Source organism: Aquarana catesbeiana, linkage group LG12 (genome assembly GCF_042186555.1).
Source record: "Aquarana catesbeiana isolate 2022-GZ linkage group LG12, ASM4218655v1, whole genome shotgun sequence".
Taxonomy (NCBI): domain Eukaryota; kingdom Metazoa; phylum Chordata; class Amphibia; order Anura; family Ranidae; genus Aquarana; species Aquarana catesbeiana.
Window position 1 is genome coordinate 8,804,366 of NC_133335.1, and position 19,699 is coordinate 8,824,064.

The following is a 19,699-nucleotide window of genomic DNA, read 5'->3' on the forward strand; positions in this document are numbered from 1 at the left end:
GACGTGACTAGAAAAAGGAAGTTCAATAGCCAGTAGCCAATAGCTTCCATCTCATGCTTGCTTCAGAGCATGCGTCCTTTTTGGTCCTTCGGAACAGCATACAGACGAGTGGTTTTCCCGATAGGAATTGGGTCTGTCGGAAATATTTAGAAAATGTTCTATTTCTAGCTCCGTCAGAATTTTCGAAAAAAAAAGTCCGATGAGGCATACACACGATCAGAATATACGATGAAAAGCTTCCGTCTGATTTTTCTGTCGGACATTCCGCTTGTGTGTACGCGGCATCAGAGTCTGCAAAAGACTTGAGACTGGGGCGGAGGTTCACCTTCCAGGAGGACAACGACCCGAAACATCCAGCCAGAGCTACAATGGAATGGTTTATATCAAAGCATATTCATGTGTTATGCCCCGTACACACGGTCGAATTTTCCTAAGGAAAATGTGTGATAGGACCTTGTTGTCGGAAATTCCGACCGTGTGTGGGCTCCATCACACATTTTCCATCGGATTTTCCGACACACAAAGTTTGAGAGCAGGATATAAAATTTTCCGACAACAAAATCCGTTGTCGGAATTTCCGATCGTGTGTACACAAATCCGACGCACAAAGTGCCACGCATGCTCAGAATAAATAAAGAGATGAAAGCTATTGGCCACTGCCCCGTTTATAGTCCCGACGTACGTGTTTTACGTCACCGCGTTCAGAACGATCGGATTTTCCGACAACTTCGTGTGACCGTGTGTATGCAAGACAAGTTTGAGCCAACATCCGTCGGAAAAAATCCTAGGATTTTGTTGTCGTGTGTACGGGGCATAAGAATGGCCCAGTCACAGTCCAGACCTAAATCACATTGAGAATCTGTGGAAAGACTTGAAAATTGCTGATCACAGACGCTCTCCATCCAATCTGACAGAGCTTGAGGTATTTTACAAAGAAGAATGGGCAGAAATGTCCCTCTCTAGATGTGCAAAGCTGGTAGAGACATCCCCAAAAAGACTTGCAGCTGTAATTGCAGCGAAAGGGGGTTCTACAAAGTAATAAGAATAATGTTCGATCTTCAGCGAACGGGCGAACACCCGATGTACGACCCGAACATCGAGCTTATCCCTAGTATCAGAGTAAAGGGGGCTGAATACAAATGCCACACTTTTCACATATTTATTTGTAAAAAAACGTTGAAAACCATTTATGATTTTCCTTCCACTTCACAATTATGTGTCACTTTGTGTTGGTCTATCACATAAAATCCCAATAAAATACATTTACATTTTTTGGTTGTAACATGACATAATGTGGAAAAATTTCAAGGGGTGTGAATACTTTTTCAAGGCAGTGTATATCTGTAAGATGAGTGCAAAATATACCTGTTGATTCTGCCCAAAAAAATGAAGTAAGCGTCCTCTCAAGCAGTCTCAGTGTTATCAGCCCTGGCTGGTTCACCTCTGGGGACTACAGAATACCCACCCCCTATGTCATGAAGATGAGGAAAGAGGGAGGTGCTTTGTAGTTCTAACTAGGGTTGTCCCGATACTAGTATCGGTACCGATACCGAGCATTTGCCCGAGTACTTGTACTCGGGCAAATGCTCCGATGCTTGATCCAATACCTGGGCAGTCAGGGGTGATCGGTGCGGTGGTGGGGCGTAGTTACAAGCACTGATCTCCCTGTATAGATTTCAATAAATCATCTGACAGCCGCTTCCCCTCCTCTCCCTCCCGCAGCTGTCAGATGCTTTATTGACATCTTTACAGGGAGATCAGTGCTTGTAACTACGCCCCACCACCGCACTGATCACCCCTGACTGTCCCGTGTCCTCCTCCAGTCCCCCTCTGTGTCCTCCTCCAGGCTTCTCTAGTCCCCCTTTGTGCTCCTGTCCCCCCTCAATGCTCCTCTGTCCCCCTTCTGTGCTCCGTCTCCCCCGCTGTCCTCAATCTCTCAGGATGGAGAGCGGAGGAAGGAGCCAGTAAATATGTAATTTACCATCTGCTTCCTTTTCTGAATGGACAGAGTTACTGATTCTGTCCATTCCTAACTGAGCAAAGTCCAGAAGTTGCAGAGTAAGTGAGGTATCACCGCTCTAGGAAGGTCAATTAGGAACAAACATCTCCTCCACACTGGAAGGTGCCGGCAGTGCTTATACAATGAAGTAATGAGAAAAAGTCCTGGACAGCCGCACTCAAAAAATGTTTTGCCTTTATTGAATGGAAGTCATCAAAAATACATATCACAGCAGAAAAATGCAGGAAAGCTGGCGCGTTTCACCCTGGAATCAGTGCTTAATCATAGCTATGATTAAGCACTGATTCCAGTGTGAAACGCGTCAGTTTCCTGCATTTTTCTCATTACTTCATTCCTAACTGAGCATCGTAAACTGTGATTACGATGTCTCAGCTTATGAATGGAGGGGAGCCTCTGCCGCCTCTCCAATCATTTTCAGTGCAGCTGAGGCTACAGAGAAAGGGGACTGGGGAATCTGTGTCCTCAGTCCCTTTCCCGGTCTCGAAGGGGAGATGTCAGGGGAGATGTCTCACCAAATCCCCCCCAACAGGGCTGATTTAAAAAAAAAAAAATAAATAAAGAATTGTAATAAATAAATATTTAAAAAGGTTCAATTGTAAAAATAATAAAAAAATAAAAATAAAAAACAAAGTGACACCATCCACTCAAAAAATAAAAAAAAAAGCATTGCCAAAAAAAATAACAAAAAAAAAAATTTGTAAAAAAAAAAAATTGTAAAAAAACACAGTCCGCACATCATCAGTGCTGCATATTAGTGCCACTGTCACCTGACATTAAAAAAAAAGTATCAGTATCGTCGAGTACTTGAAAAAAGTATCAGTACTTGTACTAGGTTCTAACACACTTCCTAACCCAGGCTGACCACGCTGCTCTTTTATAAATACAGAAGAGTCTGAGTTGTCACCCTAGGACAGGAAGTGTGTAAAAAAAGAGAAATAAGCCTGAAAATAGAGAATGAAGGCAGCCGCCGCATCTAAGGACTGGTGGGCTGCAATATATTCCATTTTTGTTTGCGGGTTTAGATACAATTTTGCTTCTCCCATTGTCTTGTCTCTGTCAATGCCTTTGATAAATGGGGAATTTTTTTTTGCCAAAATGTTCTTGATTTCAAGAACGAATTTTGCTCACCGCATAATGGACATGGCAACAGGAAAAAAAAAAATCATGACAATTTAAAATGAAATAGTCCACGGGAAGAACTATGTTTTCTTTTTTGTTTTTTTGTGTTTTATGACCATCCTTTCATATCATACCCAATCTGCCCCCTTCTGATTTCTCCATTCCGTAGTCATTGCAGAAAACAAAGTATCGCAAAGTAGAACGACTACAAAACACAACCTAAAATAAAAAGATACATTCAAACAAGACGCGGCGATGCGTCACAAAGGTTTGCTGATAATCACCCCTATCTGCGGCATTCTAGTACCCCCCCCCCCCCCCCCCCCAGAAAAAGGATTATCTTTCTTCCCGCAGCCCCGACAAAAACCCGACTTGCTTATTATTTGCAGCCGTTTGAATTTTCAGGACTAAAATTAGAAGGCTCAAAGCAGCACTTTTTTTTTTTTTTGTGATCTTCCTACAGCGGTCGCAGTCGCTGCCAGGATTTTTTTTTTTTCTTTTAAAGACGGCTTAACAGCCAAAATATGAAACCGCATCCTTGATATACTGCATTGCACAGCTTTTAGCTATAAAAGTGATTGAGCCTGGCTGGGGAGGGCACAGACCACAAGGAATAAAAAAAGAAAAAAAAAAATATATAAAAAAAAAAAAAAAAAAAGAAAAGAAAAGAGAAAGAGGAAGAGTCGGTTAGAAGCGTCTAGAAGATCATTGCTTGTCAAACTTTTTCTTATTTATTTATTTCTTGCTCGCTCTCTTTCTCTCTCTCTCTTTTTTTTTCTGAAGAAATGTTGATCCAGGGAGTGTTTGCTGCAGCTTGGCACAATATCCAGACGTTACCTCATAGCTCTAGACAGACAGCAAAATTTCTGTGCCAGGGTAACTCCGCAGGAGCACTCAGCACAGTGCCTGTCTGATTAGCACTTATTCTGTTTCAAGAGTCCTACAGGCTTTTCTGCAATGCTGCCTTCTGAGTGGGTACTCTCCGTTCCCTTTTGTCCGATAGGCTGGCGAGGAAGGTGATAATGAGGGAAAGGTGATACTTCCAAACTTATTACCAGAAAAAAAAAACAAGAACATTTTTTTTTATTATTATTATTTCTGTTCTCTATTTTTGCCCCCCTTACCATTTATTTTGTATTTTCATCTTCTTATTATATTTTCTTACTAAATATATTATTATGAACAGTAGTAATAGTTATCCATTGTGGGAAAAAAAAGAAAAAAAAGAAAAAAAAAAACAGATGTAATAGCAGTTTTTTATAGTTTATTTCAATTTTTTTCTGTTTAACATGTTTAAAATGGCATCAGCCAAATAAAAAAAAAAGAAAATACTGGCAATTCCATCGTCTATTTAATGAACGTCTACTATATACTACAACAGTACTATACTCCATACTATATACTCCATACTATATACTCCATACTATATACTCCATACTATACTCTCCATACTATACTCTCCATACTGTACTCTCCTTACTATACTCTCCATACTATATTCCATGCTATATACTCCATACTATATACACCATACTATATACCCCATACTATACTCCATACTATATACTCCATACTATACTCCATGCTATGTACTCCATGCTATATTCCCCATACTATACTCCATACTATATACTCAATACTATACTCTATACTATATATTCCATACTATACTCCATGCTATATACTCCATACTATACTCCATACTATATACTCCATACTATATACTCCATACTATATACTCCATACGATACTCCATACTATATACTCCATGCTATATACTCCATACTATATACTCCATACTATACTCTATACTATATACTCCATACTATACTCTATACTGTATACTCCATACTATATACTCCATACTATACTCCATGCTATGTACTCCATGCTATATTCCCCATACTATACTCTATACTATATACTCCATACTATACTCCATGCTATATTCCCCATACTATACTCCATACTATATACTCAATACTATACTCTATACTATATATTCCATACTATACTCCATGCTATATACTCCGTACTATACTCCATACTATATACTCCATACTATATACTCCATACTATATACTCCATACGATACTCCATACTATATACTCCATGCTATATACTCCATACTATATACTCCATACTATATACTCCATATTATATACTCCATATTATATACTCCATACTATACTCCATATTATATACTCCATACTATATACTCCATACTATATACTCCATACTATATACTCCATACTATAGACTCCATACTCCATACTATACTCTATACTATATACTCCATACTATACTCCATACTATATACTCCATATGATACTCCATACTATATACTCCAAACTATACGCCATACTATATACTCCATACTATATTCCATGCAATATACTCCATGCTATATACTCTATACTATATACTCCATACTATATACGCCATACTATATACCCCATACTATATACTCCATACTATACGCCATACTATATACGCCATACTATACTCTATACTATATACTCCATACTATATACTCCATACTATACTCTATACTATATACTCCATACTATATACTCCATACTATACTCCATACTATACGCCATACTATATACTCCATACTATATACTCCATACTATACTATATACTCCATACTATACGCCATACTCCATGCTATATACTCCATACTATATACTCCATACTATACTCCATACTATACTCCACACTATATACTCCATACTATATACTCCATACTCCATACAATATTACTCTATACTATACTCCATACTATATACTCCATACTATACTATATACTCTATACTATATACTCCATACTATATACTCCATACTATATACTCCATACTCCATACAATATTACTCTATACTATACTCCATACTATATACTCCATACTATACTATATACTCCATATTATATACTCCATACTATATACTCCATACTCTATACTCTATACTATATACTCCATACTATATACTCCATACTATATACTCCATACTCCATACAATATTACTCTATACTATACTCCATACTATATACTCCATACTATACTATATACTCCATATTATATACTCTATACTATATACTCCATACTATATACTCCATACTATATACTCCATACTATACTCCATACTATATACTCCATACTATATACTCCATACTATATACTCCATACTATACTCCATACTATATACTCCATACTATACTCCATACTATATACTCCATACTATATACTCCATACTATATACTCCATTATATACTCCATACTATATTGCATGCTATATACTCCATGCTATATACTCCATGCTATATACTCTATACTATATACTCCATACTATATATTCCATACTATATATTCCATACTATATACTCCATACTATACTCCATGCTATATCCATACTATATACTCCATATACTATACTATATACTATATAGTATACTATACGCTATACTATATATACTCCATACTATACTCCATGCTATATACTCCATACTATATACTCAATACTATACTCTATACTATATACTCCATACTATACTCCATACTATATATTCCATACTATATACTCCATACGATACTCCATACTATATACTCCATACTATACTCCATACTATATACTCCATACTATATATTCCATACTATATACTCCATACGATACTCCATACTATATACTCCATACTATACGCCATACTATATACTCCATACTATATACTCCATGCTATATACTCCATGCTATATATTCCATGCTATATACCCCATACTATATATGCCATACAATATACCCCATACTATATACTCCATACTATACTCCATGCTATACTATATACTCCATACTATATCCATACTATATACTCCATACTATACGCTATACTATATACTCCATACTATACTCCATGCTATATACTCCATGCTATATTCCCCATACTATACTCCATACTATATACTCAATACTATACTCTATACTATATATTCCATACTATACTCCATGCTATATACTCCATACTATACTCCATACTATATACTCCATACGATACTCCATACTATATACTCCATACTATATTCCATGCTATATACTCCATGCTATATACTCTATATTATATACTCCATACTATATACACCATACTATATACTCCATACTATACGCCATACTATATACGCCATACTATATACGCCATACTATACTCTATACTATATACTCCATACTATACTCTATACTATATACTCTATACTATATACTCCATACTATATACTCCAATCTATACTCTATACTGTATACTCCATACCATATACTCCATACTATATATTTCATACTATACTATACTCCATACTATACTCCATACTATACTCCATACTATACTCCATACTATATACTCCATACTATACACTCCATACTATACGCCATACTATATACTCCATGCTATATACTCCATACAATATACTCCATACTATATACGCCATACTATACTCTGTACTATATACTCCATACTATACGCCATACTCCATGCTATATACTCCATACTATATACTCCATACTATACTCTATACTATATACTCCATACTATATACTCCATACTATACTCCATACTATACTCCACACCATATACTCCATACTATATACTCCATACTCCATACAATATTACTCTATACTATACTCCATACTATATACTCCATACTATACTATATACTCCATATTATATACTCCATACTCTATACTCTATACTATATACTCCATACTCCATACAATATTACTCTATACTATACTCCATACTATATACTCCATACTATACTATATACTCCATATTATATATTCCATACTATATACTCCATACTCTATACTCTATACTATATACTCCATACTATATACTCCATACTATATACTCTATACTCCATACAATATTACTCCATACTATACTCCATACTATATACTCCATACTATATACTCCATACTCCATACAATATTACTCTATACTATACTCCATACTATATACTCCATACTATATACTCCATACTATATACTCCATACTATACTCCATACTATATACTCCATACTATATACTCCATACTATATACTCCATACTATACTCCATACTATATACTCCATACTATATACTCCATACTATATACTCCATACTATATACTCCATACTCTATACTCCATACTATACTCTATACTCCATACTATACACTCCATACTATACACTCCATACTATATACTCCATACTATAGGCCATACTATATACTCCATACTATATTGCATGCTATATACTCCATGCTATATACTCTATACTATATACTCCATACTATATACACCATACTATATACTCCATACTATACGCCATACTATATACGCCATACTATACTCTATACTATATACTCCATACTATACGCTATACTATATACTCCATACTATATACTCCAATCTATACTCTATACTGTATACTCCATACTATATACTCCATACTATATATTTCATACTATACTATACTCCATACTATACTCCATACTATACGCCATACTATATACTCCATGCTATATTCTCCATACAATATACTCCATACTATATACGCCATACTATACTCTGTACTATATACTCCATACTATACGCCATACTATATACTCCATACTGTACTCTGTACTATATACTCCATACTATACTCTATACTGTATACTCCATACTATATAATCCATACTATATACTCCATACTATACTCCATACTATACACTCCATACTATATACTCCATACTATACGCCATACTCCATACTATACGCCATACTATTTACCCCATACTATATACTCCATACTATACTCCATACTATATACGCCATACTATACTCTATACTATATACTCCATACTATACGCCATACTATATACTCCATACTATACAATCCATACTATATACTCAATACTATACTCCATGCTATATACTCCATGCTATATACTCCATACTATATACTATATACTCCATACTATACACTCCATACTATACTCCATGCTATATACTCCATACTATATACTCCATACTATATACTCCATACTATACACTCCATACTATACTCCATGCTATATACTCCATACTATACTCCATACTATATACTCCATACTATACTCTATACTCCATACAATATTACTCTATACTATACTCCATACTATATACTCCATACTATACTCTATACTCCATACTATATACTCCATACTCTATACTCCATACTCTATACTCCATACTCTATACTCCATACTCTATACTCCATACTCCATACTCTATACTCCATACTATACTCCATACTATATACTCCATACTATATACTCCATACTTCACTCTATACTCCATACTATACACTCCATACTATATACGCCATACTATACTCCATACTGTACTCCATACTGTACTCCATACTATATACTCCATACTATACGCCATACTATATACTTCATACTATATTGCATGCTATATACTCCATGCTATATACTCCATACTATATACTCCATACTATATATTCCATACTATATATTCCATACTATACTCTATACTCCATACTATACTCCATACTATATACTCCATACTATACTCCATACTATATACTCCATACTATACTCTATACTGTATACTCCATACTATATATTCCATACTATACTCCTAACTATATATTCCATACTATATACTCCATACTATATACTCCATACTATACTCCATACTATATACTCCATACTATACTCCATACTATACTCCATACTATATACTCCATACTATACTCCATACTATATACTCCATACTCCATACTCCATACTCCATACTCTACGCCATACTATATACTCCATACTATACTCCATACTATATACTCAATACTATACTCTATACTATATACTCCATACTATACTCCATGCTATATACTCCATACCATATACTCCATACTATACCCCATACTATATAATCCATACTATATACTCAATACTATACTCCATACTATATACTCCATACTATACTCCATACTATATACTCCATACTATACTCTATGCTATATACTCCATGCTATATACTCCATTCTATACGCCATACTATATACTCCATACTTAACTCCATGCTATATACTCCATGCTATATACTCCATACTATACTTCATACTATACTCCATACTATATACTCCATACTTTACTCTATACTATATACTCCATACTATATTCCATACTATATACTCCATACTATACTCCATACTATATACTCCATACTATATACTCCATACTATATACTCCATACTATACTCTATACTATATACTCCATACTATATACGCCATACTATACTCCATACTATATACTCCATACTATATACGCCATACTATATACTCCATACTATACTAGATACTCCATACTATATACTCTATACTATATACTCCATACTATATACTCCATACTATATACTCCATACTCCATACAATATTACTCTATACTATATACTCCATACTATATACTCCATACTATACTCTATACCCCAATCTATATACTCCATACTATACTATATATTCCATACTCTATACTCCATACTCTATACTCCATACTATATACGCCATACTATATACTCCATACTATACTCTATACTATATACTCCATACTATACACTCCATTCTATATACTCCATTCAATATTACTCTATACTATACTCCATACTATATACTATATACTCCATACTATATACTCCATTACTATATACTCCATACTACAACAGTACTATACTATCTATACTATTACATGTTAATTAAATATCTGAATGAGTTTTCTTGAATTAACAGAGAAAGATAGATAGATAGATAGATAGATAGATAGATAGATAGATAGATAGATAGATAGATAGATAGATAGATAGATAGATAGCAATAGACAAGCATAGAGAGTGAATGAAAAGAAGGACAGAACAAAAACTTGTGAGAAAGAGAGAGAGAAATAGAAAAGAGAGATAGATACACTGTAACAAATATTGTGCTGGGTCTACTCAAAAAAAATTGAGGCAACTATTTGCATCATCTTTTTAAGTACTGTCACCTGAACTTATTCTTGTCTGACTTATTAGACTTTTCATGTTTTCAACTTTGTTGTTTTAAGTAAAGCCAACTACATATTTTTTCAATTTATAGACCATAGTATTTTAAGTTAGGAATACATACCTTAAAGCGGAGGGCCACCCTAAAATAAAAAATTGCATTAATATTCTTAAAAAAAATAAAAAAATAAAAAACATTTGAAAACATTTTTTTTAACTTACCTGAAACCCCTGTTGCTAGGCAGTCTTCCTAATCTGCCTCTTCCTATTCTGCGGCGCTTTCTTCCTCTTCGGCGAGTGGCCCCGTTGCCTCCTGGGACACGTGTGTGTGTGTCCCAGCAAACAACGGGGCCATTCACAAAGTGCCGCCTGACTCGCACATGCACAGTAGGAAACGGGCAGTGAAGCCGCAAGGCTCCACTGCCTGTTTCCCTTGGTTAAGATGAAGGCGCCGGTGGACGGATCGGCCTCAGGGGGGCGACATCGCGGTCTCGCTGGACAGGTGAGTGTCCTTATTAAAAGTCAGCAGCTACAGTGTTTGTAGCTGCTGACTTAAAAAAAAAAAAAAATTGCGGCTGGAACACCCAATTAACTTGTCTGGAACTATAGGTTTAAGTAAAGCCAACTTAGTTTTTTCAGTTTATAGACCAAAAACTTTCAGTGTAAGTTAGGAATACATACATTAACTTATTGATTTATTTCAGGTAGGTATATAGCACTGTCAATTTACATATTCATCAGTCCCTGCGCTCAAGGAGCTTACAATCTAAGATCCCAAACTCACATTCATACACATACTAGGGCCAATTCTTCTACCAGCATGTGTTCTGAGTGTGGGAGGAAACCCACGCAGGCACAGGGAGAACATGCAAACTCCATGAGGATAATGTAGTGGTCTGGTTTTGAACCAGCAACCCCTTTGGTGCAAGGTGAAAGTGCTAACCACTACACCACTGTGCTAACCACTAAACCACTAGACTACTAAACCGATAGACCACTAAACCACTAGACCACTACACCACTCCACCACTTGTCTGGAACCATAGTTATAAGTGATATTAACTTATTTTTTTCTTGTAACTTACTCAACTTTTTTAAGTTGGTAAAACATATTTTCCAAATGTATTTGATATATGTTTGAAGGTTTTTATTTAATATTAAAACAATAATATGTTTTTTTTTTTTTTTAAAGCAATAGTCTCATGAAACAGGCTTTCAAAACAAATGAACATTTATTATTTATAATAGAGAAGACTGCCGATAACCGGCAAATCCTGTTTAAACTGTGATCAGCTGTGATTGGACACAACCAGTCACATGGTAAAGAGACGCTCTGATTGGCTCTTTACCCCGATCTGTGATTCCACAGGGCACAGCTATAGTGTGGGTGGGAGGGAGGTGGTTAAAGTGGTTGTAAACCTCAGACCTGAAATATGAACAAAGCACATCCCTCTATAGTGTGTACTTGTCTAGATTAAGAACACTAAGTGTCATTTCTGTCCGCTGCTTTGTTCCTCTGCTATCAGTCACTTCTGACAAGTTTTCCTGACACCACGAGCAAAAAAACGCCAAAAGAGGTGACTGGGAGGGATCTCCAGCACACAGCCTGTGATTGACAGCCTCAGATCTGTACCCAAACTACATTTTTATCATTTTTTTTTTTTAATCATTTTCTTCCCACATATAGAGCTTTCTTTTGGTGGTACTTGATCACCTCTGGATTTTTTATTTTTTGTTAAACAAACTAGAAAAGACCGAAATTTTTGAAAAAAATAAGTTTTTCTTCGTTTCTGTTATAAAATTTTGTTTTTGCCTTCACTTAGTGGACACAGATGAGGCGGCACTGATGAGGTGGCACTGATAAGATGGCACTGATGAGGAGACACTGATATGCAGCACTGATGGGCACTGATAGGCAGCACTGATGGGCACTGATGAGGAGGCACTTAAATGCAGCGCTGATAGGCGGCACTGATATGCAGCACTGGCGGGCACTGGTAGGCTGCAATGATATGCAGCACTGGTGGGCACTGATAGGCGGCACTGATAGGCAGCACTGATGGGTGGCACTGTCATTACTGATGGGCACTGATTGGCATCCTTGAAGGGCACCGACATGCGTTACTGATGGGCATAGATTGGCATTTTGATGAGCAATGATTGGAACTTTGATGGGCACTGATTGGGATTTTGGTGGGCACTAATTGGCATTTGGTGAGCACTGATTTGCATTTTGGTGGGCACCTCTGATGGGGGCTGCACTGATAATCAATATGCTAATAGATGGCACTGATAGGCAGCATTGATGAGGAGGCACTGACAGTCATTACTGATGGGCACTGATTGACATCTGTGAAGGGCACCGACATGCGTTACTGATGGGCACTGATTGACATCTGTGAAGGGCACTGACATGCGTTACTGATGGGCACTGATTGGCATTTTGATGAGCACTGATTGGCATTTTGGTGGGCACTAATGGGCATTTAGGTGGGCATCTCTGATGGGGGATGTGCTGGTAATCAATGCGCTGATTATTAGCACAGACCCCCCCCCCCTGTCAGGAGAGCCGCCGATTGGCTCTCCCTGTCAGAACGAACAAAGGAAAGCCATTTACCGACACGTCCTGGTTACCGCTGTGATCAGCTGTTATTGGTCACAGCTGATCACATGGTTAAGAGCCTACATCATAGGCTCTTTACCAGGATCGGAGATGTGGTGTGTCAGAGTGACACACAGCACCACCGATCACCGCGCTGCGTGCCCCTGGGGGCGCACATGAGCGGCTTATCCTGCTGGACGTCATATGATGCCCAATCAGGATAATGGAGCCACATTGCGGGAAGTGGTTAAGCAACATTTAAAGCATGTGAACGATTATTTGATCAATGTTCTCTCTTATCTTTCAATGCCATTGCATGGCTTTGTAGTGACTTTGAAAAATTCTTGTCACTGGTGGCGCTCTTTTGTCCTGATGGGCCTCAAACCAGGGGCGTATCCAGAGTCTAGTCTTGGAAAATATATTTTTTGGGGTACATCTATCGGGGAAATGGCTGGTGTTGGCACTTCAATCATCACGGCACCATGGTTGTTATGGTGTCAGGATGATTGAAGCGCATTATTACTATTATTACATTGTTATAAAAAATTAAATAGCTTAAATCACCATAATACAGAATCAGTGGGAGCCCCGAGTGTGTCACTTGCCACGTCACCTGTCACCAGATGCAGATTGTCACTTGCCACGTCGCCTGCCACATGTTGCGGATTGTCACTTGTCACGTCACCTGTCACCAGATGCAGATTGTCACTTGCCACGTCGCCTGTCACCAGATGCAGATTGTCACTTGCCACGTCGCCTGTCACCAGATGCAGATTGTCACTTGCCACGTTGCCTGTCACCAGATGTGGATTGTCACTTGCCACGTCACTTGCCACGTCGCCTGTCACCAGATGCAGATTGTCACTTGCCACGTCGCCTGTCACCAGATGCAGATTGTCACTTGCCACGTTGCCTGTCACCAGATGTGGATTGTCACTTGCCACGTCACTTGCCACGTCGCCTGTCACCAGATGCAGATTGTCACTTGCCCCATCGCCTGCCACCAAATGCGGATTGTCACTTGCCACGTCACCTGCCAGTCACTTGCTGTGTCACTTTCCTGCTAAGGTGGTCTCTTGTGTCCCAGAGTCAGGCAGCAGAGAGATGATGTAATCTCTTTGCTGCTGCAGCTGCCTGCACGGTGAGGGGGGAATTGCAGGGATGCAGGGCGGGCGCCGGGCGGTGAGAGACGATGTCATCTCTCTGCTCCCCCCGCCCGTCGGCTCCCTAATTGGCCAGCAGCCCGCAAACACATCGAGCGGCACATCTCACCAACTAAGCCGCCGGGCCAGCCCGCTGTCTCTCTCCTGCGGAGCCGCCCGCCGGCTCTCTCACCTATGGAGCCGCCCGGTGGCTCTCTCATGCGCGGAGCCGCCCGCCGGTTCTCTCACTTACGGAGCCGCCCGCCGGCTCTCTGCCTTATGGAGCCGCCCGCCGGCTCTCTCACCCGCGGATCTACCCGTCGGCTTTCTCACTCACCCGCATTCTCGGAGGGGGCAATTGCCCTGTTGCCCCCCCCCCCTGGATCTGCCCCTGCCTCAAATGTATGGGAACTGCCTCGTGCCGGTTTTCAAATTTACAAACTACGTCAAACTCTTTAAAATTACAGCATCAAAACTCGTGCGGTTGCACGTTTGGCAAACATCTGCTTCCCGCAACTTCAGTCAAATGAAAAGATCATTTTTTTAAGTAAATATAACTCAATTCGAATATTGAAATGCACATACCTTAAAAGTTTGGCTAGATTACTCAGTATTATACATTATTTTTGTAAATGTAAAAGGTATGTTTTAAGAACCAATGAAAATTAAGTAAGGTGCTTAAAATATCAAAGCAAATGAATTATCATTTATTTATTTGTTGAAAATTATACCATTTTTATGGTAAAATTACAAGCCAACAGAATCATTTTTATCAGTGTAGAACTATAGATAGCTAGATATAAGGAAATATAAGGAGAGAGAGGGAACACTAGAGATAAATATCAATAGATAAAAAAGCAAGCCAGAATGTAGGAATGATAGATAAAAAGAAAGAGAACAATAAAGAGGGATAGATAGATAGATAGATCATTGGCAGAGAAGACACCAACGGTGGAGAAGGACTGGGTCAGCGGGGGGGAAGACACCAGCAGTGGAGAAGGACTGGGTCGATGGCAGAGAAGACAGTAGTGGCGGAGGAAGACCGGTTCGGCAGTGGAGAAGGACCGGGTTGGCAGTGGAGAAGACAGCAGTGGAGGAGAAGACAGCAGCGGAGATGAGAAGACGGCAGTGGAGAGAGAAGGACCAGGTCATTGGCAAAGAAGACACCAGCGGTGGAGAAGGACTGGGTCTGTGGGGGAGAAGACACCAGCAGTGAAGAAGAAGGACTGGGTTGATGGCAGAGAAGACAGCAGTGGAGAAGGACCGGGTTGGCAGTGGAAAAGACAGCAGCGGCGGAGAAGGACTGGGTTGGCAGCAGAGAAGACAGCAGTGGAGGAGAAGACAGCAGCAGAGGGGAGAAGGACCGGGTCCGCAGTGGAGAAGGACCGGGTTGGCAGTGGAAAAGACAGCAGTGGCGGAGAAGGACTGGGTTGGCAGCGGAGAAGACAGCAGTGGAGGAGAAGACAGCAGCGGAGGGGAGAAGGACCGGGTCGGCGGCAGAGAAGACAGCAGCAGGGGAGAAGGACCGGATTGGCACTGGAGAAGACAGCAGCAGAGGAAAAGATAGCAGCAGAGGTGAGAAGACAGCAGTGGAGAGAGAAGGACCAGGTCGTTGGCGGAGAAGACACCAACGGTGGAGAAGGACTGCGTTGATGGCAGAGGAGACAGCAGCGGCGGAGAAGGACTGGGTTTGTGTCGAAGAAGGACCGGGTTGGCGGCGGAGAAGGACCGGGTTGGCGGTGGAGAAGGACCGGGTTGGCGGCGGAGAAGACACCAGTGGTGGAGAAGGACTAAGTCGATGACGGAGAAGACAGCAGCCGTGGAGTAGGACTGGGTCGATGGTGGAGAAGACCGCACTGGCGGAGAAGGATCGGGTTGGCATCAGAGGAGAAGAGAGCAGCGGAGGAGAAGACAGAAGCGAAGAAGGCAGCAGCAGAGAAAACAGCAGGGGAGAAGACAGCAGCAGAGAAGACAGCAGGGGAGAAGACAGCAGGGGAGAAGACAGGAGCGGAGAAGACAGCAGCGGAGAAGACAGCAGGGGAGAAGACAGCAGCAGAGAAGACAGCAGCAGAGAAGACAGCAGCAGAGAAGACAGCAGGGGAGAAGACAGCAGGGGAGAAGACAGGAGCGGAGAAGACAGCAGCGGAGAAGACAGCAGGGGAGAAGACAGCAGCGGAGAAGACAGCAGGGGAGAAGACAGGAGCGGAGAAGACAGCAGGGGAGAAGACAGCAGGGGAGAAGACAGCAGCGGAGAAGACAGCAGCGGAGAAGACAGCAGCGGAGAAGACAGCAGCGGAGAAGACAGCAGCGGAGAAGACAGCAGGGGAGAAGACAGCAGCGGAGAAGACAGCAGGGGAGAAGACAGCAGCGGAGAAGACAGCAGGGGAGAAGACAGCAGCAGAAAAGACAGCAGGTGAGAAGACAGCAGCAGAGAAGACAGCAGGGGAGAAGACAGCAGGGGAGAAGACAGCAGCGGAGAAGACAGCAGCGGAGAAGACAGCAGCGGAGAAGACAGCAGCGGAGAAGACAGCAGGGGAGAAGACAGCAGCGGAGAAGACAGCAGCGGAGAAGACAGCAGGGGAGAAGACAGCAGCGGAGAAGACAGCAGGGGAGAAGACAGCAGCGGAGAAGACAGCAGCGGAGAAGACAGGAGCGGAGAAGACAGCAGGGGAGAAGACAGCAGGGGAGAAGACAGCAGCAGAGAAGACAGCAGGGGAGAAGACAGCAGGGGAGAAGACAGCAGCAGAGAAGACAGCAGGGGAGAAGACAGCAGCGGAGAAGACAGCAGGGGAGAAGACAGCAGCGGAGAAGACAGCAGGGGAGAAGACAGCAGGGGAGAAGACAGCAGGGGAGAAGACAGCAGCAGAGAAGACAGCAGGGGAGAAGACAGCAGCGGAGAAGACAGCAGCGGAGAAGACAGCAGGGGAGAAGACAGCAGGGGAGAAGACAGCAGGGGAGAAGACAGCAGCAGAGAAGACAGCAGGCAAGCCGTTAAAGTTACCCAAACCCCCACGAATGTCAAATATTACGGCCTGCCAGTCCCTAGATGTGGTGGCTGCAATCGTTTTCTAATTTTTAGGCTTTTTTACCTTTATTTTTCACCTGGTGATCCTGCCAGTAACCCACTACCTGTCTTAGGGTGTCTCTGCTCTGGATGGAGGTACAATGGAGAAACCTTTGTACAGCGATGTTGTCGGTATAAGGAGGGGAGGGGATAAACGTTAGACTAGCAGATTTGGATGAACTTGACTAACAAATTAAAGCTGAATTCCAGCTAAGACTATTAAAAGCGTTTACAGTAACAGTTTTTTTTTTCTTTTTGGGATAAGGGTTTTACAAAAATGAAGAAAATCTGATCGTTGCAAACCTCTAACTGCCACTTTTGCTGGATAGCTTGATCAGGTAAAGGAAATTGCAAAATAACAGACTTAGGGGCAGGATCAACAGGTAATAAATCTATGTTAGACTTGGGATCAGAACAACCATGCTCCTGACAGACTGTATCATATATGTCCTCTTTAAATTTTGCCCAGATCTTCGGCATTTAAAGAGTAACTCCACTTTTCTTGAGAAGAAAACACTCCCTGTCTGGGTGGTCTTCCAGATTCCTTCCTGTTTCTGTTCTGAGGGAATAGAAGTTTAATACACCATATCCTGTGCAGACTGATTCTGAATGGGAGGGTCTGGTTCATTATAATCACCTGGCGCACACTCTCAGTGTTCTGATGAGGGAAGTTGCAGTGTCTGCATCCCTTGCAGAGAGATTAACCCTTAAGGGAGTATCTCATAAAAAGTGGCATTTTTGTTGCAGAGGATGCCTAAAGCCTGACTGGTATCTGAGCGCAGAGTCCTTCACAGAAGCAGGAAATGACATGTTTGGAGGGGACACCTCCAGGTTGCCATGATGCATTGGATTTTATATAAAAAAATGACCGCTCTGCAGAGAGAAATGTAAAAATCATTTTTTTTTAAAACAATAAATGACAGCATGAGGTGTGTAGCAATTCTATATTCTATACTATTTATTAATGTGTTTGTGTAATTTCATCTATCTATCTATCTATCTATCTATCTATCTATCTATCTATCTATCTATCTATCTATCTATCTATCTATCTATCTATCTATCTATCTACCCTGTTTCCCCAAAAATAAGACCTAGCGTGATTGTCAGTGATGGCTGCAATATAAGCCCTACCCCCCAAATAAGCCCTACCCTGAAAATAAGACCTACAAGGACTTTAACTAGGGCTTATTTGGGGGGTAGGGCTTATATTGCAGCCCTCACCGACAATCACGCTAGGTCTTATTTTCGGGGAAACAGGGTATCTATCTATCTATCTATCTATCTATCTATCTATCTATCTATCTATCTATCTATCTATCTATCTATCTATTTCTAGCTCTTTCTCACACTTTATTGTTCTCTCTTTCTTTTCAACTATCATTCACTCTTTCTCTTTATCTATTGCTATCTATCTATTCCCCTTTATCATTCTCTTTCTCTTTTTATCTGTCATTCCCGCTCACTTTTTATCTGTTGCTGTCTACCTCTAGTATTCCCTCTCTCTCTCTTTATCTATCTATCTATCTATCTATCTATCTATCTATCTATCTATCTATCTATCTATCTATCTATCTATCTATCTATCTATCTTTTTCACATTGTATCATTCTCTCTATCTTTTTATCTATCATTTCCTCTCTCTATATATTTTTTTAAATATTCATCCATCTATCTTTTTTTACCGTTCTCTCTTTTTTTTAAAA